The sequence below is a fragment of the Coturnix japonica genome, chromosome 5, assembly GCF_001577835.2.
Source record: "Coturnix japonica isolate 7356 chromosome 5, Coturnix japonica 2.1, whole genome shotgun sequence".
Lineage (NCBI taxonomy): Eukaryota > Metazoa > Chordata > Aves > Galliformes > Phasianidae > Coturnix > Coturnix japonica.
Window position 1 is genome coordinate 39,545,441 of NC_029520.1, and position 22,118 is coordinate 39,567,558.

General features: G+C 44.5%; 1 long non-coding RNA gene across 1 annotated transcript; it reads right to left on the reverse strand.

Annotated features, from left to right (window-relative positions):
- Positions 1-1,710: 1,710 nt before the first annotated feature.
- LOC107315258 lies at positions 1,711-22,073 on the reverse strand. The gene is made up of 2 exons (XR_001555828.2): positions 15,672-22,073; positions 1,711-2,621 (listed from the first exon to the last, which is right to left on the reverse strand). It is a non-coding gene; the product is annotated as an uncharacterized LOC107315258 (long non-coding RNA).
- Between the last annotated feature and the right edge of the window lie 45 nt (positions 22,074-22,118).

Consider the following 22,118-nt stretch of genomic DNA (forward strand, 5'->3'; position numbering starts at 1 on the left):
CCCCGCCTGCACCGCCTCCTCCTCCTCCCGCCGCCGCCGGCGTCGCGCCCCGCCGGGCCCTAGCGCCGCCCGCCCGCCCCGCCCAGCTCCGCTCCCCGCCCCGCGTCCAAGTGGGGGCTGTTGGAGGATCGTGTCCCCCCCGAGATTCGTCTCGAGATCGGCGCTCTGCATCAACGACACGGACAGGGGGATTGTCAGCAAGTTTGCTGATGACACCAAGCTGAGCTGGCACCATGGAACGAAGGGATGCCACCCACAGGGACCTGGGCGCATGCAAAAGTGGGCACACCACGAACCGTAATGAGTTTTATAAAGCTCGAGTGCAAGGTATTGCACTTGGGTCAGGGCAGAAGGCAAATAGAATCCTGGGCTGCATCAACAGAGGGGTGGGTGCAGGGAGAGGGAGGGGATTGTCCCCCTCTGCTCTGCCCTCTTGGGGCCCCACCTGGAGTTCTCTGTCCGGGCCTGGGACCCCCAGCACAAGGACATGGAGCTGTTGGAGCAGGTCCAGAGGAGGGCACGGAGATCAGGGGGCTGGAGCACCCCACCTGCAAAGACCAGCTGAGCGAGCTGGCCTTGGTCAGCATGGAGAAGGGAACACACCACTAGTGGAAGCACAACCAGTGCCTCTCTGTCCTTAGTTCAGGCCACCTGAATGCTCTGTGCTGCAGCCGTACCAACTACAGCAGTCTGAGACCTCAGCCCAAGTTCCTGCAGAGTGCAGGCACACGTATGAGTGTTTCCCTGCCTCCGACTGCTCCCAGTGAGACGGGCTTCATTATTCTTTCATTCCTTCCTCCTTCCTCCCACTCATATATTTGAGGCTTTCTTAAGTGCTTTGTAACTTTACTTCCCACCTCCTCTTCATTTAGAGCCTTCCTAAAGAAAGGAGTGTTTTAGGAGACCCACATTTGCAAGGGAAAAATATTAATAGTGGAAACTTTCTCAGCACTGTATTTTTCCTCTGTCTCCAAGTGCATCTTGTCTCCTCGCATCAGCCTCAGTGATTCTTGCTCTCTCATACAGAGGGCCGCTTTGTTATCAGTATCTGGCAGCTGAAATTAATGAAGATGAAATTCTTACCTCTTTCCAAATGGGGGAGAATTTATGATTTATGCTGCAGGACATTCTCCCATGTCCAAGTTTGCCCATGTTGCCTAATTCCCTTTCACATTTTGTATTAAGCCTTACTCTCCTAGGAAGCTGCCAACCTAGCAGCCCTGTGCTTCCCTAACCCATGGCCCTATGGTGCGAGGGCCTCCTCTCCTATCAAAGGACAAATATCTCTGCAGTGGGGTCTTCACCATAGGGATCACTCCAGTTCCACAAGGAGAATGGCTGCACCTACACAGTTGAACATTTCCATAAGACAAGCATTCACGTATGTTTTGGGCCATGTTCCTGTTGCCTCCAGGTGCACAGAGCCCAGCTCCTGCTGACAGTGCTGTGTCCTGGGCACCACACGGGACCAACCCCAGCCACCATAGTGAAGCATGAGGGTAATGCCATTCTCTTTGATGTCATGAATAAAGGCCCCTGGCATTCCCTGTAGACAGCCAGGCAGGCCCTTATGTAACAAAGGGGCACTTAATTATGCACATCTATGTGTTCTAGAACAACTTTAGTAACAGCGTAAGAGCCACTTGAGCAATAGACTTGTTTTTATGAACCAGAAGGATAAAACTCAAGTTCTCTGGTGGACAGTGGAAGTAGATTTCTTCCTTACTTTATTTTTGTTAATATCACTCAAACTTTGAATTATCCGGCAAGCACTAGGGCTCATTAACTTTGTTTCAGCTTGTACTTTGTGTTAATGGGATGGTGCTTTGTAACAAATACGAATCATTTCAAGGCTAAGGCTTAAATGTTTAATAAAAGTCATTAGTAGAATTACGTGCTGGGACTTTTAAGAAAGATGATGGTATTGTTATGGTTACTGCCGGATCTCAGCTGTCAGTGCTCTTTCTGTCTTCCCTTCTGCTTTTGCCAGACCTCAGGCTCTCACCTTCCTGCATGCAGGCTTTGCCAAACTTCAGCCAGCCTACCCAGCACAATCACCGTGCTCCCACATGGACATGGGAACAGAAGCATTGAGCTCTCTTGAACAGCCCAAATGATATTAATAAAACAGAAGAGCCATTTAACCACTGAAATAAGGCACGGCAGTTAAAAAAAACATTCCTCATCCACTTTATCTTGCAGTTTTGCCAACACATACTGAATTAGATACCTGTAGATCTGAGCACTTCCATTCCCTTTTGGGTTCTTGCTCTCCAAAGTCTCCATTTAAATGGTTCACTGTGAATTCTCCAGGGCACCCATGTCCTCCCAGGGAAACCTCTCCTGTGAGCCCAGCAGGGGCACAGCCAAAATGTCACAGCAAAGGGCACTTCTGCTTCAGCTCCCCAGTGTTTCCTCCAAACCACGTGCCTGGATTCATCTGTTCTCTCCTGGGTACACTTCCTGACAAGGCAGCGATTGAAGTAGCTCAATGTATGCACACAGTAAACATGTCAACACATCACGTTCATAAATTATTACAGGCAACGCCAAATCTGCCACAAAGATTTTTTGACTTGAGGCCGGAGAAGAAGATCTTCAGTGGCAGAAATGCTGAAAGACTGAAAGGAAAAAAATAAGGGGAAGGATTTCTGTTAACCATGTGGAACTGAGATCCAACACAGCACATGCTATGCCACCAGAGGGAAGATGACTGATGACTATTCAACAATGACCAAGGCAGATTTTAGAATAATGTAAAACTGCAAGAAAACATTCATAAAGCCGCTCTGGTACTGCCAAGCTTCATCCTGAGTACCTGTCTGAGGGGACTGCTGGGAAAGCAGGGTGCTCTGTGATGTACTGTAAAACCACTTCTCTGTTCTTTGATTCAATGTCCGGAAGCACACTCAGCAGTTCTGGGCACTATTTTGGGCGCAGCCAGTAGGATGCAGGCTTTCTGGCCATTCTAGGTCTAGCCTGAGGCCAAATAATGCTTCTTCCCCTCCACATTTGTATTGGCACCCATTCCCCACTCTGCTCTCCCACCCTCCCTGCTCCACATCCCCTGCCCTCTAGGTTTGCCGGTTCAGCATCTGTACCTCCAGGTCTGGTGCAGATAAATCATCTCTCACTGCCACTAACAGCAACTGAACCACCCACATTCGGGGTCTCCCACACAGCTCTTCCACATGGAAGACAGCTCTCATGCTTTGTATCTTCACTATGCTTCTCCAAAAAGGAAACCTCAAAGTTCTTATTCCCAGTACTTGACACAAGCAATGGGCTTGCAGTGCTGAGCAGAAGTCTGCTGGCTACTCTGCCAGGATGGGGACCAGAAAACCTAGCACAGATTTTCTCTTCACCATATCCTCACACCCTACAGCCCATGCTCTGCCTTGTTAACCTCACCTGGGCTGATGTTATTAACACAGGCTTTCTGGATCACCTCCACCTATTTGTACTTTTGGATTAATATAGCATGAGCCTCACCAAGAGGATCTTTTCTTTTGAAAGCTGAGAGCTTTCTGTTTCCAATAAGCACAGCCACTTTATTATTCTACAGTTACTTCATTATCCCTGAGAAAACAAAAATCCCAGATTTTATTGAGATGAATCAAAGGAGGTGATCAAACTATCTCGTAAACCAGCTTTATGCACATCCTCTTAAATAGTGCAAGTCATAATAATGCAATTAATTAGGAAACTGAACTTTTTCTGCCAGTTTTTTTGCTTTTCTTTGCTTAAATATTTATGCTGGGAGAGTAGCCCATCTGGTTTAGATTGTAGGATGAAAATCACAAGACTTACCCACCATCCCCTGACTTGTAATTCTGGAAAAGACTGGAAGTAGTTTGGCAACATAACGTGTTTTCCTGCCTCCTGGAGAAATAAATCTCCAGCCCCAGAGCAGACTGCAGCCAACAACCGGGTAATTTCAAGACCTAGACCCATGCTATTCAGGAGCCAAATCCAGGTTCAGATCTCTGTTAACACAGTGGGTGAGTTCACATTCAGGTTCAGGCTGCCATAAATTAAGTCAGGATTAGCTGTGCTATCTGTATTCGGGCTGAAGTTTGGCTGCGTTTGGACATCTGGGTCTGGTCTGGCTCTCCAGCCATTTCCCACTGGAGTCAGGGTGTTCACAGCCTGGTTCCTCCAGTTGGTCAGTGAATATGAAAATAACTGCCACAGCTGCAGCTTTTGCAGAACTACAGCTTTTAGCGAGGTTTTACAGACTTACTGTTTTTAAGGCAATGGGGCGAGTGACACATTCCACACATTCCCAGAGCCTGTGATGTGATCTACTTCCTGCATTGAGAAATGGCACATCCAGGACAGGAGCATCACAGCATGGATCTTTCTCCGGGTGGATCAGTTTGGAATATGACAGAAGGGCAACTCTTTCTCTCTTTTTCCAGCTAATATATATCTGGATTGATGCTTCCAGGAGCACGCTGCCACTCCATGTCACAAATATCAGTGTCCTTGTGGTGGGGGGGAACACATTGGGAATAACAACATTTGTTACTGTTTTCCCCTGCAGAGCACAATTCTCAAGAGCAAGTGGGACCATTGTTTAGACTAGGCTAGATAACACCATGGTGAAATATTTGAAATAATAGGAATTCTTTACCATGTTGCTCTTTCACACAGAGGAGAATGCAAACATTGGAGGAGACAGAAGGTTGCAGCCTGTGGGCTCCATCCAGCAGGTGCTAGGTCTTAATATTTGCCCATGAGATTTTGGCTCTGTAATATATTCTGTCTCTCCTGAAAATGAACCAGCAGCAAGGTTACAAGACTCAGACGTGTGAGACCAAGGCAAAAGAATTCAGAAGGGTTTCTGCACATAGCAGGGCTGTGCCACTTCCAGCAGTGCAGGGGCAGCAGAAGGGGAGTGATGGCCCCAGTCTGCTCCAGCATCCCTGCAAGGAGTCAGTGGGCTCCTGGTCTGCCCAGCACTGTTGCAGTGATGACTTGGCCTGATGAGTCCTACCTAGTGCTCCCCAGAAGTGCCAAGACTCTACAAACACATGCCTCTGTTTAGGAAGTGGCCATAGTGCCACTTGTTTCCATTATCTTTAGCTAATTAAAATACCCAGATACAGTTTCCCCCCTTCCACTTTAACCCCAGAAATAAACACAGCAGCACTGGGCAGGCAGGCCTGGCAGCAGGAAGGCTTTGTGCTGGCTGTGAGCAGCAGCAGCAGGCATCAGTTGCTGGAAAAGTCCTCTACTGCTTTCACAGCCTTGTCTAGAGCTATGGTGACACAACACACCATGGCTCACTGCAGGACAAACACCACAAATAACAGTTGCTTACAGACACTGCACTGAAAGCAGCTTGATGTGGTGATTGAGCAAAAGTAGCAGTGAGATTTTTCCCACAGGAAGAGCAGCACTTTGCTTTGAAGAGAGACACACTGGCTTTAGCCTAAACAAAGTGGGAACAAGGCAGGGTGCCACTGCTGGAGGGATTTGCAGATGGCAGAGACACCACAGCAGAAGGAAGTAACATGCCCTGTCCTCTGGCTGTCAACACAGGGTCTTCCACCCCCAGAGGTTCAAGCTGCACCTTCAGCATTAGAGCAGACTCTGTCCCATCCCATACCTGCTGAGCACCTGCCCAGGCTCTACCAGGAAACAGCCTCAGGCCCTGCACTGTCCACAGAGCACCCCTGTGTCACCTGGCTTCTGTATCTGTCCCCAGGTCTCACAAGAGGAAGCCAGAGAAATGAGATGGCTGGCACAGCCTTGGGAGCCAAAAACAGATGGGAACAATTGCAACAGCAGTCCCACCTCCTGCCTGGGTAATGAAACAGAGAGGACATGGGGCCATCAAAGGCATCTCCTGAGCAGAACCACCTGCCACTTCCTGGAGACACCAAAAGCAACCCAGAAGAAAAAACACGATCTCCTGGGAGGTTAAATCAGCATCCATCGCTAAAAAAAGATAAAGGGAGACAACTTTCCTCAGGAAGCAGCAAGAGCAAGGCCCTCAGAGGGAGCAAGCAATCAGAAAGCCTTTCTTGCCTTTGTTTCTTCAAATCAGGAATGAACCAGATGCATATGAAATATTAAAAAAAACCCAAAACACTTGCATTACTTAACATGCTGTGCTATTGAATGATGAAAAACGAGCACTGTAACCAATTACATGGTTCCATGAGAAAGGGGGCTGGCTCTACTCACCTCCTTCCCTATGAAAGAGATCACGGCTCAGTTCTGTTTGCTCCCTGAACTGGCACTTGCTCCCCACACAGCAGCATTGGCAGCTCCTCCTCCCTTATTCCCTCTGAACCAAACTCCTGGAAGCTGAAGGCAGGGCCTTGCTTGCAGCCACATGTCACGGTGCATGGCTGCAGCCACTTGAGACGTGACACAATGCATGGCTTCAAAATGAAATCATAACAAAAAATAATGCATCCCTTCTCTGAAGAACCTTAATCCAGCCTGGTGGTGGGTTGGTGGTAGTCAGGCTGGTTCCGCCCCTCCTCTTATCCCCCCCAAAATAATTCCTCCATGCCAGGACTGTTTGCTTCAGCAGCAATGCTTGGCCACTCTTCTCCAGCCATGCTGAGCACAGAGCACTCCCCAAGCACTGCCCTCCTCACAGGTAATGGGGCCAAAGGCAGGTGGGATCCCCACATGCTGCAGATAGGCAGATATTTAAGAAGCAGCAACCTTGAACTTTACAACTTCCAACCACAGACTGAAATAAAACACTTGGAATTTCCAATACTGCCCACTGCAATAACACCCTGTGTCAAAGAGCCTGCTGTTTTTCTGGAGTACAGGGTGGCTACATATTTGCAAATGAATGGGTGAGAAACTCTACATTTGTGAAGATACGAGAGATCACAGGACCACGATGGCATCACTCTGACCAGTATCTGCTGTCACTCATCTGCCAGCAATAATAAACGATGGGTCTAATTCAACAACATTCACATCTAGCTTTTATCTAAATAAAAGTCTCAAAGTAATCTTCCATTGCTCTGCAATGAAACTGGCTGTATTTTGTGATGAACTGCGCTTTAAAAATGTGTCTGTACTTGTTATCACCATGCCTCGGTTATGAAAGCCTAATGCCAAAAAAATGAACTTGCTTACTACATTATCAGGACATGCTTGGGTTTTTTTCTGCTCTCGCCATCTGCTTGCTTTCATATGCTTTCCATTACTGAGACAGCGTATTACACTGCTAGCAGAATTAGTAAGAATAATTTAGCTCCCAAAACAAACATGATAGTAAATACAGTGGGCAACACTCTGCTCTCTCCTTAGGCTGTGTAATGCACTGAAGGCTGTTCTGTGCCACCTGAATGGATCGAATTCCCTTAACCTTAAAGGTCCAACTATTACTCCTAACATCTAATTTAATGGAATAAGGTGGGGTTTTTTTTGCTCGATTACAATGGTATGCAACACTGTTCAGGTACTTACTGAAACAGGCAAAACTATTTATGGCTTATCTGCTATACCATACACACAAGATGTGTGGAAGGGTCACCCTTGGCTGATGTGCCCACTGGGCAAGGACAGGTACCAGCAGCAGCTTTCTGAGAGGCCATTGCTGTGCTCCACAGGCAGAAGGAAGGAGGCAGCCCAGAGACTGAAGCCATAGCCATCTCTCCCTCTTACAAAGAAGGCTTGGACCCAACAGGCCCAGCTGGCCGGCACCCACACTCAGCCTCCTTAGTGGAGAGCTCAGGGCTCTCCCTTCCCTTTACGGCAGGGAAGAGCTGATGTCAGAAAAAATAAAATAAAATTGCTGGGGCTAATAGTCTCCATTGGGGATTTTATTCTTATCACAGATTTTGGTGTGAGAGTATTTTGAGATGAGACCTTTTGAGAGCACAGCCCAATAAATACTGGCTTTTGATTACGAAATATAAAACATGCAGCACAAAGGAATACAAACATGTCAGCAACCAGCAGTGGCCCGGCCATTCCTGTTTTTCTTAGAAATGAAGGAAGATTTTTCAGCTGTGTATTCTTCTGCTCTGCTGGGAAGTCGCACACTTACCTCCTCTGAAAGCTCTTCAGCATCAAGATGATGCTACACCCCTTTGTCTCAATCACTTCCACTAGCATCTCCATGAGGAGATGATTACTCTGAATAAGAAGAAAGCAGCAAAGTGAAGAGGTTAACTCTCACATGGGAAGAGCAACACGGGGGAAGGGCTTGGAGGTGAATCTGAACATCTTCTCTTTATTGCATAATTACAGAGAACAGAGAAGCACCACTTGTCACCGCCTTATACACTCCCCTTTCTGCCACGCTGACGAAAGCTTGTTTTCAGGTTATGCCATAAAAGAAAATGAATGGAAGCAGGTTTATCTCTGAAATGAATTGAGCACATGGCTACTGATTCTCTTCAGCCATACAGCGCTATTTTGGATGGTCTGAATTAAATCACTGCATAACAAAATAAACCGCAGTATATAAACATTAATTAATATTCATAGTAAGTGAACTTCCTCCCAGATTTACTTCTGGTGAATAGCTCTTGGCTCCAGTCCTTGAAAGCCAGCTCTGAAAGAGCAGAGCTAGAGCTGCTGTAAATTACCATTTGTGATGGCAGTGTCATAGACTAGAAGTCTATCAATGTGAATCACCATAAATCAGGAAGGAACTTACACAAAATGTGCTGCTGCAATAAACAACAGGCTTCTGCAACTGAAAAACATGATTGACATCAAGTTCTTGATTCGAGAAAACATTACTTTATAATACACAATATGGTCACGTCCCCTTTTGAATTGGGAGGTTAGAAATGTTACTTCCTTGAGCTGGTCAACCCACTCTGCCCTCAGATGGAAGAGCTGCAGGCAAATGGAGATTAATAGAAAACTTGAGATATTGATATATCGTTATTATTTTTAGCAGGCTCACCTTGATTTCCTAACACAAGGAAAACAATTTATCACGTATTTATATGGCTAACAGCTCTAGGAAAGTTGGCTGTGTAATGTAGCATCTAGTTTACTTGCAGAAGCTGTAACAGACTCTTCTCTGTGGCATGGTAAATCATACAGATTGCATAAACAGGTAGATCTGAAAATGAGGACTGCTGAGGATCTACCTGCCAACAGGCTCCCATTGGAAATCAAATGACCATTTCAACTGCCAACATGGTATACATCTTTTGTTACTGGGTTGCTTTGTTGTGGTTAGTTGCAAATGAGTTTGATTATTACAAAAGAGAAGATAATAACCAGGAAACATTTGAGCTTTGCAAGTTGCAAATACTTCTCCATTGACTTTAAATATGTCTAAACATATACAAATCAAATCAAGTTAGTAGCATCAGTGCCTTCATTATTCAACCTAATTCATCTCATCTTGTGAAGAGCAAATTAGTTCTTCACATATTAGTCATGATTAGGCCAGGTTTATGAGTGATTCACAGCAGATGGGTAGTGGAATACACAATAAAGGATCGAGGAAACCCGAGGAGGTTGCTGACTCTGGCACGTCTCAGACAGGGAAGATATGTGGTAAACATGCTAAGAGCACCGGCTTCATCCAGAACGGGAGGGCAAACACTAGAATGGTATTTGTAGAGCTCAGATATTGCTAATGAAGACCCTGAAATACCTGTTCCTCAGACAAGACAAACAGGTTTCCAGGGGAATATTTTACTGCCTTTTTTTTTTAAGCACATATTTGGAAAGCAAGCCTTTAAATTTTTTTAAAAGAAATATTATTGTTGGAATCCCACAGTAAAATTCAGCATGAGAAACTCCATGTGATTAGTGTGAAAGTACATGCCTGTATTCCCTGCCAGCCTAAGGCAGGAAATAAGGTTAAGAAAAGCTGGAGAAATGGCTACTCAGTCTCCACTAGGGCAGAATAAAGAACTTGAAAGGCGCTGTCCTAAAAGCTGCTCCATTTACCTGCGCTCTGCAAATCCTTGAAAGGTACACGCTGCTCAGGAAAGATAGAAATAAAGATTATCTTGGCAGACAGATGTTATGGCACCACAACGCAATAGGTTATAAAGCAAAGACAAGGCAGTAAAGGCTGAAGGCAAATCTGTTCAAGCCAAAATAATTCCAAGGAAGGACAGTAAAAGTTGGTTCTACTGAACATTTGAGCAACCGGGGAACAGCGTCTAGAAAGGCTAGATGTATGTATATATAATGTATTCATAGCAATATCACGTCCAGTGCCTACACTGCAGAATAAATGCAGTATTATGGTCCAGGTGCTTAATGAGAGCATCAGATCTCTTCACCAAGGAGTTGATAGAGAAAACTGCATTTAAGACCTGGTTTCAGTAAGCAGAAAATACATCAGGCAAGAGCTAATCATAGACAAGAATCCTGCAATGAGCAAGCATGGGCTGGCTCACTCAAAATTAAATCAAAGAATCAACAAAAATAGACCAACTACTATTTATTGAACTACCAGGAAACAACCAGTGAAAATAAGTTGACCAAATAACTCAAGGACTTCAGTTTATAAAGGACCTGACATTCAGATCAAAGAAACTTTCACGTAAGTTAGAAAAACAACACTTCTAGAGAAATGCTTCAGATCTAACAGGATGAATAATCACTTCAAAATGGCTATTACTCACAGAGAGATCAGACATACCAGGTTGCCAGTGCAGTCCTGAAATATATTGACCTATTTATCTCCTGGCAAAAATCTAAGGCATTGCCAAGCTCTGGCTTCCTCTGTCCCACTCCTAGTAGTGGAAATGACCTCAATTGCAGTGCCACTACCACCAAAAGATGGGGCCAGTGCATGTGGGACATGCCTTGTGCCACAAAACCTTGTATTTCTTAAAACAAAGCCAAATTAATCACTTTAAGTCCGAGCAATCTGAGCACTTACATGGCATAGAAAGGGAGAAGTATCAGATAGGAAAACAGACTTGGAGCTTAGAGTGCGGAAATACAGTGGCAAATGCTGAAAGTGTAGCACTGCAAAGGAAATTAAAACAACAAATGACTCCTAATTTATACAAATAGAAGGAGAAATAGGGGAAAACGTGGAACTGATGGGAATGATATAAAGAACAGAGAGAATCAAATATGGCTCCAAATATAAATGGGTACTTCTGTTTTCTGTAATAAAAGCGATACTGAATTTAATGAAGGATAGACTGTATTTAAGGGATGGATAATGGAAGAGAAAGTGGAAGTGCTATGTGTTTAGGTGAGGATGAATGGACAAGCAGGGGATGAGCTCCCTCCCAGTTCTGAGAAACCACGATGCTGAATGCCACCATAAAGGGGCACGGGCTCCCTGGAGAACAACACAGGTAACATCTACACTGGGGAAAACAAAAAGCCATCTCAGCAGTTGCACATACTTTTGCTAGGATAATTTTTAAAATATATGTGGGGGGAAAAAACCCAAAGTTTTCTGCTATTTAGCCTCAAAGGGAAAACATGAAAAAAGAAAATCATAGTTATTTGGACTTTGGCAAAGCATTTACAATAGTGTCATGGGGGAATTAACCATTTAAATCTGCCTGTGCAAGTCACACCACAGCTACGCAGTAGGCAGTGATGAGGCCAGAGAAACAGGACAACAGACTTTGATGGAAAAGGAAGGACCACATCAACAGGGCTTTCCACACCAGGAGGGACAAACAGTACTGTTCATGGTCTGCTTTTGTACGACAATTTCATTAGAGGTATATGCAAAAAAAAAAGTTATATTGATATTACTTATTAATATAAATTTATATTAATAAAGTCACAAATTTAGGAAGTCTCACCAGTGCAGCAAAGGGGAGGAATATCATGCAGGATGACTTTGAAAAACCTGAAATAAACTGCATTTATATGAAAAAGCAAATGCTGGTAACAGAACAGTTTCAGTAAGAGGGAAAGTTGAAAATGAAAGGAGATTAAATCACAGGGTACCCAAAGACAGGGTGGTTTCTTCTAGAATACGATATATGTACTCCTGGACTGTGCTCAGTAAGCTCAGAAATGTTATTTTTCAACACTGAAAAAGCAGTTGTGCCATTTCAGCTCCTGAAGGGCACCTCCTGCAGGTCTCCAGACTGTTCTGGTAGCAGGTGGCACATGAAGAGAAGCTCTTAATGCAAACGTTCCACGTATGTGCTGTTCCCAGCTCCAATAAGGTACTGGGGTCTGAACAAGGTATTTCATCTCTCTGGAGCGAGGGTTACGCCCTCAGCTACTCCAAACCGACAGAGCTCTGCTGAAGCAAGCAGAGCAAAGCCACAGCAAAGCTGCAGTTGGTTGCTAGAGATCTAGCCAAGAATATCTGAAGGGGAGAAAATACATGAAAAAAAAAAGAAATCACAACTACTAAGCATGGCTTTGTGCTGCAGCCAGTACTGGTGCCCTGAAGGCCTTGGTTCACACAGGGGTCCTGGCACAGGGAAAGGGGTAGCACCTGCCAAAGGAAACACTCTTGCAGCATTAGCTTCCTTTCTGCTTCACAATTCTCCAAAGGTCAACCCTCTGAATTCCCACACCTGCCCCAAGAAACAGCTGAGCTTGAGGCATAGGTGAGTCCCTCTGGCATTGCAAAGCATATCTGAACACTGGGAAGCTGAAGGCCAGTTATGCAGGTGGAACAATCCCAGCCTGTTTTCTGCTACTTCAGCGGGACCTGAAGTGCTTACATTTTAAGGAGAGTCTATAAATCTAGCTGTACACACATACACATGTATTCATTTAATTTCACTGTTATGAACAGCTATATAAAAGCCCACAAGAACTATTTGCCAGACGTCCCCCTCCTTCTTTGTTAGATTATAACAGCTGGTATATGGATTTACATTTTGAGCCTAATACAGTAATTGCAACTTTAATAGTGTATTATCCTTTTCCTCCTGATGGGACCTGGCTAAGAGTGTCACCCTTAAATTAACTGTACAGATACACGGAGATGGATGCTTTATCTAACAGTTAAATCATTCTGGTCTTTAAAAAAGCTCAGCATAGAAAGTATAATGCAGTTCTAATGAAGTGACAGTAAAGCGTCTTTGTTCCCCTCAATTATTGCAATTTATGACATTTTACCACCACATCCTTAACATAAGATTCCTGGCTATCAAGAAAAGGGGGGTCACCCCCCTGCCTGGGGGAGCAGCTCTAGGCAGCCCCAGTGCACTCCTGGTTGGGGGGGAGGTGTTGAGGAAGCCAGTTTCCTGGACTAGGAAGTGGTGAAACAGCTTGAGATCTTGATTGATAAAGCAGACTGGTATTTTTCTCTCTACAGCTCTTTTCTTTAGTAACAGCTTTCACTGCTACCCTACCAACATTTTTTACTCTCATCTCGCTTGTATCAACCATCCATATACCTTTTTTATCCAGTCTTGTCTGGTTAAAGAACAGACAACATGTACTCTGACAGCAATAATGTATTCCTAACTGGGAGATGTACCTGGGTTGTACCAGGCTGCTCCCTCCATCCTCAGCTGGGCTGGGGGGGGGGGGCAGGACTGGAGACACATCTCTCAAGCTGCAAGGTCCAGGCTGAGGGCATCAACTATGCAGGCATTTGTGGCATTAAGATTAATCTGTCTGACATAAACAGAAACACCTGTGCCACAGCACCAAAAGAAACAAGAGAGCAAGGTTTAAAAGAATATCCCCTGTTGAGTAGCAAGGATGCAGACTGCAGATAAGTGCTGAGGAGTGCAGAGTGTCTGTACACGGAGACTGGTTGGTACTCTCCATCAAGGCCCCCACCAGAGATAACTCTCCCACAGATGTCCTGTGCTTTCATATCAGGAAAGTGGGAGAAAGGATATACCAGACTCTTTTGCTATAATTCTTTTCTTGTCCTGCAGAAGGAAAGTGGATAATCTCTTCAAAATGGGAAAACAAAGACAAAGGGGAGCAATCCTGCTTTACATCTTTGTAGCAAGGACTGAGCAAGATTTGAGGCCAGAGAGGACTTACCAAAGGGAGTTTATCACTGCCAAATAAGAAACACAGTGAGGGCTCCATAGTCAGTGTCCACTGTCCCTTGCAGGTATGGGCGCATACAAGAAATCTTCGTGCACGCATACATGAGCAGTTTAAGACCTTGAGCTGCAGGGACTGGCTAATCATCTAAAACAAAATCACTTTCCCTTCCATAGGGTTTTACACTACTAAAAATACATTCATGTCCTGCAACACAGAGCAACAAGAGTAAAGAGAGGCAATCATCAGAGTCTCTTTGGAAAGCACTGGAAAAACAGGATAAAGACTTCACACTTTGAAGTTCCCCTATCTTATCAAGATACCCTCTATTTTTCCCAGAATACTAAAGTTTTCTGGTCATCACTCATCACTTTGCTTTTAATTAAGCAGACTCTTAAACCTAGTTGTGCCCTGCTTTCAGCAAGGAGAGAGTTAATTAGATACTAGAAAGAAAAATATTTCATTCCAGACAAAAGCAGGACACTTTTCTCTCTCTTTCTGCAATCTCCCCTTCTTTTTTTTCCCTCTCCCCACATTCTCTCTGTCAAAACATACCTTTGCTTTCATTTGGAAATAAAGATTGGCCAGATTTGAGCCACTCACCAACACAACTCCCTTTGGCAAGGTTCAGGATATTGGTTACAACTTCTGTATACCTGAACCTCACTGTTCAGTTCATTTTGTCTGTCTGCAAAAGGCCACTGACTCATCTTTCAACTGGACTTACATTATTTGCTTTCTGAAGGAGCAAATGTTAAGATCTTATAATTCAGTCTCCTACTGACCTGTATGTGACCTTCAGTCTTTCAGCCAAATATCCTGAGCTCCCCTTTTTCTACAGTTTATCATGACTCACTGATTACAATACATGTGCTTCACTTGGTGGAGTCCTGGGTTTTGGAACAAGCTTTGTAGTACAGCTACCACCATGCTTTTTGTCATTACTCAATTGAGAAGGTAGAAAAGATCTCTTAACAGAGTGAAATCTCCTTTACTGCTACACTCAATATAACGAAAGAGGTAAGAACTCAAACTAGGATGAGAAGTGTTTTCTGAGGCTCTACTGCACTATCTCCCCCATGACACGTGGGTCCATGCTTCCCCCAGGCCCCCAGTAAGCACTGACACACCCAGAAAACAGCAATCTCTCACGGGGTAAAACACATGAGGTAATCTTGCCTGCTTCAACACAGTGAGGCAATATCTCCAGTACACCCTGAGGTGGATACGGAACAATCAGGGATACACCAGATGGGAGGAACAAGCAAGATCAGCCAGCCAGAAATTTCAGCTGAATGAACTGGGGCTGCTTAAACTGAAAGAAAGTCTGAGTGGGGTCACAACAGCATCCTTTCAGTGGATCCAGATCGTTGCAAAGAGAAAGGAAATAAAGTAATTTCAATACCTGTGACAGATTGGACAGGAAGTAATTGCAGAAAGGTAACAGACAACGATGTAATTGTAACAGTGACAGTTTGAGAGATTTAAGTAAGATATTAGGGAAACCATAAATAGGATTGAGACACATTGGCTAAAACAGACAGTCCTTAGGACAGATAGCCTGGCTTTCAATGGTGCAGAAAAATGATGCCTTGCAGCCAGATTGAGTTGTGCTTCAAAAACTGTATCTGATATAGCTACTTCCATGCAGGCCCCCACATGTTTTGTCTCAGCCCTGGTAACAAAACCAGAAAGTACTGTGCTCTATTTTGATCATCATCGACAGAAAAAACAGTTCCCCATATGTAACTTACCATCTAGAAGCAGGTAGCATAAGTTTTATTGATGGATGGATTTAGCAAAATACATGTGCTCCTTTGGGAGCACCATGCAGAGGCCTGTGATGTCCAAACACCAACTGGCTCATATCAGCACAGGTACTGTTACATACACTCTCCTTGAGCCATAATATTAGATGAACCATTGCATTCTGCTTCATTTTGAGCAAGTGGTGAGAACTACAAACCACAGAGAGTTCAAAGGGAGCACTGCCATGAGCCTGAACAGCACGAGACTCCAAAGAAAAGTGCCGCCTTAATATCCTGGGAGGTTCCTAAATGTTATCTCACTTCAGCCATGCACAGATGGCCCTTATCTATGCTAAAGAGGAGCATATTTCCTTTCTATCAGGGCAGCAAGATGTTCCAAGGCTGCTGCTTCACCCCTGCTAATAGGGCTCTGGAAGACACAGCAAGAAAGGGCTGCAGTTTCTGTACTGCAATTGCAGCATGTGCCACTCCTACAGAGCTACTTGTGCCTTCTGCTGAGGTGTGCAGACACAGGCTCCAGCAGGAGCTGGCACTGGGTTTCTGGGCATTGCACTGTGCAGCCCCACCAGAGGCTCAGCAGTGCCCCAGCTCCCCACGTGTAGCCTGGGAGCCACTGGTTAGCAGGCAGCGGCTGCAGCTGGCAGCACTGCTCTAGGCTGGGCAGACACAGCCCCACTTGGTTTTGCATCCCAGGTCCTCCTGCTCTGTGAAGAGCCTCACCGAACTGTCAGTTGTTGGAGGACAAAAGGAGAGTGCTTTTTAGTTTGTAACATTTTAATCTCTGCCCCAACCCATGCCAGCAGTAGCCACAGCATGAGGCACAACTACAACTGAAATGCTTTGCTGGCCCCAGCTTATAACAATACCTCTGTAACTCCCTCAGGCTTTGTGAGGATTTATTAGCTAATATTCATAATGCTTAGAAGATAAAAACCACTCTGTGAGTGTTAAAGGATTGCCATCCTGATGTGTCATCAGGATATCAGGAGTTAGTTCTGACTGTGAGGAGCAGTTGCTCCAGGTGATCCTACACAGCAGGCTAGTTTTCCACTGCTCGTGGTGAACTTCAGACCTGACTGGGGAATTCTTTCAGTGAAAGATGCAAGAGAAGTCTTCTTTTAACTTCCTCCCACCTACAAGGGCTGAGCCCTGGAAGGTTCAAGTTTTCCAGCACCCACCTGCAAGAGAAGTCAAGCTGCAGGGATGCCAAGGAGAACAGACAGAGCACACGTAGCCCTGCTATCCTCTTTTACAGAGACAACACGCAGTATGGTCCAAACACACACCTCCACAGAGCAGCTTCTGGTTGCAGTTGGAACAGCTTTAAGCTCAGCTTGTGGCTGACTGCTCAGTTACAGCCATACCAGTAATTTGCTTCCAGTTGTCCCCAATGTCTTTTACTCAGCAGTGACAGAAGACAAGAGGGACTGTCATGTTTGGGAACCAATTCAGCTATAAAGACGTACATGAATTTCAGAACATGATAAGGGCATAATCACATCAGGTTTGTAGTGCACGCTGCAGCTCAGGAACCAGCAGTCTATCACACCAGAGCTGGACACAGTCCACTGCCTTCTGGAGCCTCACCTGGCTCAGTGCTCAGCTGGATCCTTTCCTCTCAGAAAGAAAGCATCCTTATTGAGCCCTGGGTGCTTACAGCTGGTTGTAACTCCAAAATTGCTGTCACTTCCAAAGCACATTAAGGAAGGGAAAAAAAAAACATACATAAGAAAAACCTACAACCCACTTTTCTAAGCACTCTGGGAGAAGAAAGCCAATTCCTCAACTGACAGTTCCACAGAGGGCTTTCAAGTACGCCACACAGTTCTAACATTCATGGGGCTAGATTTTTAAAGAGTTAAGCAGGATCTCTAAGCAGACATCAGGTGGTGTATCTGGAAGCCTCTTAGTGGCTAATTTCTATCACTGCCATCATAAATCAGAAAGCTATGGTCCACTGACTTAAGCACTTAAATCCCTTTTGTTTTCCCTGGTTACTCTCAACAAAAACTGGTTATTAGACTTAAAAGTGGTAGAAAACAAAACATGTGGAACATGATTTTAAAATATCTTGTGCTCTAGTTAAACGAGCCAGCATTTTCCAAGGAAGAAGCTGTTTTGACAAGGTATGATTCTTCTAGGTGGGCATAGTTGGAGAAACTTAAGTAAGCTTCATATCTCCCATCCTCTGGAAAGGAGGAGTGGGGGGAGCAGGGGGGGCTTAGCAATTTTCCAAATGATATAAAATTTAATGCCATATAGATAAATGCATTTTAGTCCTTTGTAGCAATTGGTCGGATCAACACAATCTATAACTTCTGCTTACAGAGCTGAATTGCCTTCACCTGCACTTCCAGGGCTGGTATGGTCCTTTCCCCAGGTACTCAGTCAGTAGTTCAGGCCATGACTCAACAGTTCCCATACACCTTTAAACAAAGGTCCTCCAAAATTAGGCACCAATTTGAGATTATGATGCAGATCACAAAACTTTGTGAATCCTGGACCCAAACAAAATCTGAATTTCTGGAAGTTTCCTGTTTTGCACTGCTGTCACCCAGAATCTGCTGCTCTGTGGAAAGCCAAAGGCAACAGTCTCAACATACCGCATGGAAGTCAGAAGAGGCAGCAGAACCTCCGATGGCTGCTGAAATCAGTACTCTCTGCACCACATGCTTGCACTCATGCTAGAGGACTTTGGAGACTCAGGAGGCACATCTGTTCAAAGATGAGATTAGGTTTCCTCTGCTTTTTCTTTTTAACTCCTCCAGCTGATTTTCCTTGCTTAGCCTAGAGGAGATTGCTCTGCTTTTTAAGGGGCCTCTTCAGAAGAGATGCTGAGTTGGGACTTCAGGCAAGATATTCCACAGTCTTCTCTGGAGAGGAGGCTAATGCATAAACATAAAGGTTTCACAATCCTATCCAGATAAACATCTCCTGGCTTTCCCATCCAGGACAAACTAGCCATGCTGAAGCAATGCTAACTGAAAACAGGAGGCTCCAGCACTTCTGTAAAAACTTCCCCAAAAGTAAAAACTTGCTGCTATTAACAAATAGCAGTGCAAAGCTCTTCAGACACATGAAAAGGAATGGTAGTAGCTGTAGAAATATTACTTCGTTAGGAACAGGATGGGTGAATTGTTGCCCATATTCCATAACATATTCCAGTTATGGTTGTCCAAAGAGGAATGCAACCATCCCTCTATGTTCACAGGATATGACTTATCATTTATTTTACAGAGGGACTACCACAGTGTCTCCCTGCCGCAATGGCCCAGATAAGGTAAGTCTGCATTCTATAACCACAAATGACTGACATACAGAGCTAGAAATCCCAACAGAGCTGTTTCAGCTACAGCAGCATTCCTTCTGCATGTTCTGTTTTTTCCTCCTTCTGCTACTCACATCTTTTCAGCTCCAAAATGCTCCCTATTTTTAGTACACAATTTGGATTAAAAATTAAACAAAATGGGAAATAGCAGACTGACAATCACCATCCCAAAGCACTGTATGCTGATTTCAGATACAGACTGTCTTGGCAGCATTCTCTTTCCACCGAGTTGAATGCAAGTTTAACAAATCTTCCCCTCACTCCCACACTTGCCTGTTTCCTTGTTTTACCCAGCATACACTTGATTCCTTTCCATCTTTGTGTGTGTTTTGTTTCTGATGGATGCTTATCTCAGGAAATAATGGGAATTTTCATAGCATACTTGCTCTCAGCTTAATTCCTAATGTACTTGAGCTGATGAAGCTCCCATCGACTGAAGTACAAAGAAGCAGCTAGAGAAGGAGATGTCTGGAAAGAACTGGAGAGGGATAATGACTTGATATAGATGAAAAAATTCAGTGGCAAAAAGAAACAGTGAATCTGAAGCACAAACCTTTTATCTACACAGAACTGCTTTGAACTTGATAGAAAATAAAGACCTCGTAAGAGACCATGAGGATAAAATCACTGTCTGTTACGCACTCTTATTTACAAAGCACAGTAGTGTTGCCTGGTGAAGAACTTGCGAATAGGAGGGGAAACATTCAAATGATGGAAATGCAGAGTAACATTTTGGAGCAAACAGTTATTCAAGCAGTACACATCTTCAAAACTGGGTCTTTATTCTAAGAGATTAGTAGCATTATAGGCTGCTCCAGAGATCTTCCAGTCTGTTTCACCCAGCTATTGATTAGCTTCTTAGCATAGGCTACAATCATGACAAGGTAAAGCTGGCCTAAGAAACAAGGATCAGGGGAGGAAAGGTTTGCCAGAACATCAGCCCTTGTTATTTCAAAAGCATCAAGATATTGAGTCTCAGATGACTGCAAAGAGTTTGATTTAATGTGTTCTTTCTAATCCACAGATTATTTTTAAAATGCAATCATTACACGGCACCTGGAAGATCTTCACCACTTATATTTACTATAACAACCTTAAAATTGCTCTGTTATTAGAAACCAAGTTTACCAGGATAGGACTGCAAGCAGCTCCACAGAGAAATGCTACAGGTTACATCTCCCCAAGTTATAAAAGTCATCAAAATTCAGCTTTGGGTTTCTTGGATCACAAAACTCAAGCTCAGAGCAGCATTAAGCAGCATTTCAGCAGCCTGGCCCCCACCTCACATACCTCTTGTTTCAGAAAGCAGGTGGCACATACCACATCCTGTGTCTTCAGCACAGCCTTTAGCAACAGTCCTGTCTGCATTGTCATGCCACTCTACAGACAGCCCTTCCCATCCATAAGGCATCTTCACATACAAATGTACCCAACCAGGATGCCATCCCAAAGCCATTTTACTCAGTAAGGCCCAGTTTTGAAGCCTCTCCCTAGCACCATTTGACACCTCCCAGACAGGCAGGTGTTTCTATTTACCTCTGAAGGCATGTTTGAAAGGTATGGATGAGCTGAGTCAAGCCAGCTGGGTGCTGCTGACATCTCTGTCATTACTAGAAGTTGCTGGGCAGCCTTTTTGTACCGGCACAGGTCTAGCTACTTCCAAACATAAGGTAATGAACCACCAAAAGTGCAGAAAGGTTGAATGCAAGTGGGCTGTGCAAAAAATGTGCTCTAACAGTAAGCTGATTAGAAAGCATAAAGGCAGCCAGAGAGACCATTTGTCTGTTTGGGCTTTGGAAGATGAATCATTTGTTCTATTAATTGCTGCCAGTTTCAGTAGTAATACATGAAGATCTCTTTAACTGCAGTTAGCAGGTGTGCACCATTGTATTAATGAAGCAACCTCCTTTGCATGCTCAGAAGTTATTTTCCAGACAGGAGTATCTTGAGTGCACACAAAAAAATCAAAGTAGACCAACCTGTGCAAGCAACTTCCAGAGCTAGGTTCTTTATGGGAAAAATCTCTATTTTTAACTGAGAGTTTAAACCAGGAGGAAGGTTCACAGAAGGAGAAAGAGGGTTAGAAGGGGATTCAAGGAGAAGAATGTCCAGAACTCTCCCTGAGAGGTGAAAACTGCCAAGTTCTTTTAGGCCATGTCATTGCATGAAGTGCAGTAATGATGTGGGAAGCTCACTAGTTTTTAAAGCAAAAAGCTGTTTCCAAGTGTTGGCTCCTAAGGTCACTTCAGTGCCTATGGAAACTTTGCTTTGTGGTATGAGTACTTCACAGTGAACCCTGACATCTGATCCCTGGGTTATTGTTCAGGGACCTGGTGGAAAGTCATCACACCCCATCTGGCCTCATACTTCCTTGGTTTTCTTTCCATAGACAGAAATACGTAAGGGAGGAGATGCTATATCTGCAGCTTATAACTGGGAATGGGGCTCACAATGTCCTCAGGGCAGATACAGCCATCATTCAGCAGACCAGCCTCTGGAGTATGGGGTGCGGGAAGGGCTGGCATCTTGACTCAGGATATTTCTAGAGATATGGAAGCAACAGGAAGAGCTGAATGGATACAGTTCAATGCGTGACTGTATAGATTGGTATGAGGTATGCAAAATTTGATTTATATTGCTTGGCAGAAGCATCCCATAGTCACTCAAAACCTATTACTTAGAAAATCACCTAAGATGGGAACACTTCAGAAACACCAGCACAGGGAGGGGAGGGGGGCTGAACTGCTGGTCTTTGTCCACAGGGCAGTACCTGAAGGCACACGAAGGCAAGTGGTACTGTCACTATGGAGCCTTCAGGCTTGTATTTACTTATACGTAGTATTTTTGACCATACTGGAGCAGATAAAATCATGTTTTGCCAAGGAACTAGGTAAAGAGGGAAGCTACTTCACAGACAGGTAATAGTGAGATAGGAGTGTGTTTGCTTTGGCTTCTGTTGAGAGCTGGTACTAAAAAGTAGGAGTCAACAGCTGTTTTATCTGTTCAGCCCTAACAGGACAGATACAGGTTCTGCAGTGTCCAGACTGTACACCGTGCTCAGTATCACTGCCATCTCTGTCAGGCCATGCCGTGGGGTATCTGTA